Source organism: Neophocaena asiaeorientalis, unplaced genomic scaffold (assembly GCF_003031525.2).
Source record: "Neophocaena asiaeorientalis asiaeorientalis breed wild unplaced genomic scaffold, Neophocaena_asiaeorientalis_V1.1 scaffold55, whole genome shotgun sequence".
In the NCBI taxonomy this organism is placed as follows: Eukaryota; Metazoa; Chordata; class Mammalia; order Artiodactyla; family Phocoenidae; genus Neophocaena; species Neophocaena asiaeorientalis.
This window is the reverse complement of record NW_020175684.1, coordinates 6,586,245-6,591,621: the sequence shown is the minus strand read 5'-3', so window position 1 is coordinate 6,591,621 and position 5,377 is coordinate 6,586,245.

Here is a 5,377-nt window from a genome sequence, read left to right as displayed (position 1 = left end):
CATCTTAACAGTTTTAGAATTTCTTAAACTGACATATATTCTGTGCACTTGTATAAGATAAAACTACTAGATGTTTTTAAAAACTTACTAAATCTATGAATTTTAGGAAAAAAATTAAATATATATATATATTAAAAAGTAAAGAAATGTAGAGGATTAAGTTGTTCAGATGATTTTTGATTATAATTTGACTATGAAGTAGTTTACTATTTGACTGAGTTTTCTACTTGAGAGAGTAAATTGAAAGGACTACATTGCAGACTCAGAATAAACACAACCAGTGCTGTGTTGGGTTAGTCTACTATGGCAGAGCATCTAGGCTGCTCAAACAGCAGGGAAATCCAAACTAGTTGCCTGACTTTAATGGTTATTTGGATTGATTAGTAATTTAATGAAACTTTTCAATAGACTATAGCCTATTTTAGTTCTTATATGTAAAATACTAATTTGGCATTATGTCAAGACGGAAGGGTTAGGAGAAGTGGAAGTTGCAAAGGGACTCTTACTTTCACCAACAGTAAACATCTGCCAATGAGGAAGTTAAATATCTTCACTTCAGTTTCTTCTACTCTTGTTTCCATGAGAAAGTACAGGTTAAGATAGCATGCACACAGACACACACACACACACACACACACACACACACACACACAAATTAAGCACCCTCCCCACCTTTTTCGAGAAACCAGTTGCCTCTCTCTTTGTTCTCTATTTTTCCTATTGACTTTGATTCAAACTTATTTATGTAGATAAAGCTAAAAAGCTTCAGTGTTTTGAAATAACAATCCAAGACACAATTGTGAGGACTCAGTTAAGCTGATCTTACTAATTGGAGGTTTACAATTTAACAACTTATAACAGTGGCTGATAATAAGAGCAATATAGGGCAGCATTCTTAAAACTCCATCTCCAGTTCCAACTTTGCTCTTTTACCTTTTGATCTTTATCCTATATGTCTAATCACCAATTGGCCATAATATCATTGGTTCCCAAAGGCTCACCTCCAAAGGCAGAGACAAGAGCTTTCCGTAAACTTCTCCACTAGTTTTCTTTTACATTCCTACTCTGGCAGATGTATACATGCCTGGATTTCCAGATTTTCTTGCTAGTTTTGACTTTTCTAACCACACAAGTGTTTCAGGAGGTTGATTAGTAACTTTTTCCCTTTTGGAGCTTTTCTTCCTCAGGTTCTCTAGCAAATGTGTAAGGTGTCAATACTCAAAAGAATTTTGTTTCACTGATAAACACTGCATCATACAATGATATATTTGGGAGGAGGGAAACACTTACTCATAACTAGATATATATACCCACACTGCTCCTGCCAACCTTTCATATGGGGAAGTCCAAGTAGAATATGGTTGCCAGATTTAGTAAATAAAAACATCCAATTAAATTTAGTGTTCATATAAATAACTAATAATTTCTAGTAAATTATGCCTCGTAATATTTGGGATATATTTATGTTAAAAATACTCATTTATTTGAAATTCAATTAGCTGGGCATTCTGTATTTTATGCGGCAACTTCAAATTGGAAGAAATCTGAGCAGACCCAGAATTAATGAAACCTAGAATGTTCTTTGATGTAACATAAAATGCATCATTGTGGTTAGATGTGCCCTTTACTTTGCCCTCAGCCTCTTTTCACATATATAGATATGTCATGACCTATTTACAAGAGTCAGCTTTCCTCTTAAGCAGACCATGGTGGTCAATTACTTCTGTCAAGAAGACACATGAAAGTGTTAATATGATGATCTGTCTACCTAATTGATTCACAAAAGCTGTCCTGCAGAGTTTCTTAAACAGCTTTGGCTTATATTACATTTTTTTTAATGGGGAACCTATTGAATAGAACTGATTCAATATGCTAAAAAATGTCTTAAACTATTTTAAAGTCAAGTGATTATTTCAGTCAATAGTTTATCAGACACAGTTGGAGAAATAAAATAGGAATGTAGGTCAGCAACTTAATAAATACATGATGAATTCTCCAGTAGTAACACAGGTCAACTGTTCTTAAACTGTGGTGCCTAAAACACCTGGGGACACCATCATCACCTGGGATCTTATTAGAAACACAAATTTTCAGTCCCCGTCATAGACATACTGAATCAGGAATTCCAGGAGTAGAGCCCAGCAATCTCCTTTAACAAGCTCTCTAGATGATTCTGATGCATGTGAAAGCCGAGAATCACTGAATTACGTGAAAGACAGGCTTTTACTCATTTCCAGCCTTGATCTTTCAGATGAGTTCTCTTCCTATGAAGGAAAAAATGTATTACCTAGGGAATTGAGGGAATTACAATTTTAACTGGATCCTTTACTTGTGTACATTGTTCATCAAATGATTTGGAGACAAGAGCAGCTTGAAGGTGAATTTAATCAATGTAGATAACTAACAGGAATAATTGCCTCACTTTCTGCATTACTTAGTCTGCATAGAAATTGCCTCAAGCCATGTTCAAATGCCAATGGTGCATCAGTCTGGAGATAAGAGGTTAATGAATCTCAGAGAATTGTGAAACTTGCGTGGTTTTGAGACCAAATCATTACAGAATCATATCACTAAACAGGTACCTGGGAATCAATATACTCAAGGAAAAAGTATTAAAAATAAATTTTGGCTTATGGGACAGGGCTTGTAGCATGGGCTAAATCAGTTTATATTGAAATAGCACTAGAATGTATTTTTTAAAATCTGCAACTAAAATACACATTTAGTGCATTTTAGTGACTTTTATATGTGGCTCTGCATGCTATTAAAGATTTACAAATTTCATGAAGTGCTAATACTGGCATAATTATTATTGCTTTGAAACTGCTCCACAAATTTATCATTTTATCTAACCATGTAAATAGGAAGTTTTTTTCTAAAAAGAGATAATGAGGAATTAAAACTGGAGGATATGGTAATAGTGTTGAAAATTGTTAATATTTGTTGTTAACATTTCAAAGTAAGTATTTTTATTTAGGCAGCTTTTAACTTAACTAAGCAGACCTAATATATTTTAATATATTATTAAAATTTGAATTGGAAACACTTTTGGTTCTTGTTTTATCATTTTAAATGGACAATGTAAAGCTATTATACTGTGAAAAAACAAAATTTAACTGGGTAAATGTAAAGATAAAATTTTCTTTATTCAACAATTCATGAATCTGGTGGCATCCCATCTGGCAAATAGAAAGAAGCATGGAAAATGGAAGTTTTTCAATAGCAGAGAGAGGGTGGACAAGGAAGTCAGTAACAATAGAAAGGATTATTTCAGGCAAGGTCACCTTCCTTTGGGGGAAAGCAGGGGTCTATGTGGCAGATTGACTCACTAGTGCTGGCCAGGAAATCCCAGACTGACTGGTTAAAAGTCACATTCCTGGGAAGGGCTAAAACTGCAGTTAGCTTAGGTATTTTATTAAGTCTTGGTTTGCTGACCTGGGGCTTAGCACATGTTACTCCATTTGGGACCTTATGTTTCTGTTTTAAAACAATATGTATACAGTTTTCTGATGAAAGTTATTTCCTTTATTTATCTTTGAGCATTTATTGGAAATAAATGACACATGATAGTAATTTTAATAAAAAATGTAAACATACTGCATCCTAAAATGTGAAAATATGTATATTTCAAAATTTGTCTTAATTCTACTTAAATCTAGGAGAATGTATTTAAAAATATATATTTAATTCAACAGTACATATGTTTTCTATCTAACTACTAAATCAATTCCATACAAATCAAAATTATCATATTATTGGGGGGATGTGTTTATTTACATTGATTTACCTTTGCATATCATCACTGGCTGTAAATAATGGAAGAACCACTCTCTACATAGCAAATTCTGCTTTTCTTAAGATCAAATGTGATTTTCATACATATATCTTTGAATAGCAAATAAAAGTTGTTTATAGCAAAATGAGACATTTGCAATTCTGAAAAGACACATACACATGGGATTATGAAAAGTAAAAGAAATGTGTATATATACAATATGACATATACAAGAAATACATATATAAACATATATAAACTTTATAATATACAATAGACATAAAGCAGGAGATAAGAGATCTTTTCCAATTTTTCTAAATAATCAGAGACTTGATTTTAAAGGAGGCTAAGTTATTTTAAGCCAGAGTAAGATAAGAAAGTGGATCTGAAGCCTACATGTTCATTTCGAGTTTTGAAGGGCCACACTCTCGGGAGAAGTATGGAGTAGAAAAAATCCACATGAAGGGAAAGGAGAACTAGAAGAAACCTTAACTAGGTTGCCTGGCTTGTTGGTAAGAAATAAAATTTCTCTTGTCTATTGAAATTCATACTCCTTACAAGTATTTAGAACTCCCAGCCTGTCAGAAAACTCCAGGCTGACAATGAATTTCAGGTATCTATTAACTGGGAGTGAGTAGTGTTTGAGGGCATATAGCAGAACCAAAATAAAACAAAAAAAATCTCTTTGTGAAGAAACATCCTCAACAAAGCCTCTCAGACTTCCTGCAGATAAAAGTCTACCTACTTAATTGCACAATCAAGATTTCAAATGTGGGAAAATAAGCCAACAGTGAAGAGTCAACAGAGACAATAAAAACCAGGAGTAGATTCCAGTATTTTTGGATATTTGAATTTTAAAATAAAGAAAATAAAATAATTTGTTCAAGAAAGCAAAATGTTAGAAAAATTTTGAGAAAAGAATATACTACTGTCAAAAAGCCCCTCATACTTCAAAAGAAAATAGAACTTCAAGGATTTGCTAATAGTATAATTGAAAGTCATAGCTATTTTACATAAAACATAGTTAACAAAAGTTAATTTGCATAAAAATAGATCTCACAACCAAAAAGAAAACTAGTCCAGTTGAAGAAATATATAAAGTTGTACACAAAATGTCACATAAATTCAGCACCAAAAAGACAGGGAGTTGGGAAAGAATAGTTAAGAGACATCTGGATTATAATGGCATAAATAGGGAGAGTTTCAAGATGGCTGGAGAAGTAAGATGTGGAGATCATCTTTCTCCCCACAAATATATCAAAAATACATCTACATGTGGAACAGCTCCTACAGAACACCTACTGAATGCTGGCAGAAGACTTCAGACTTCCCAGAAGGCAAGAAACTCCCCATGAACCTGGGTAGGGCAAAAGAAAAAAGAAAAAATAGAGACAAAAGAATAGGGACAGGATCTTGGAGCTGTGAAGGAGGAAAAGCTTCCACACAGTAGGAAGCCTGTTCATAGGTGGAGACAGCAGGTGGGTGGGGGGGAAGATTTGGAGCCACAGAGAAGAGCGCAGCAACAAGAGTGCAGAGGGCAAAGTAGAGAGATTCCCACACAGAGGATCTCTTCCTTTTAATTTTATATATATATATATATAT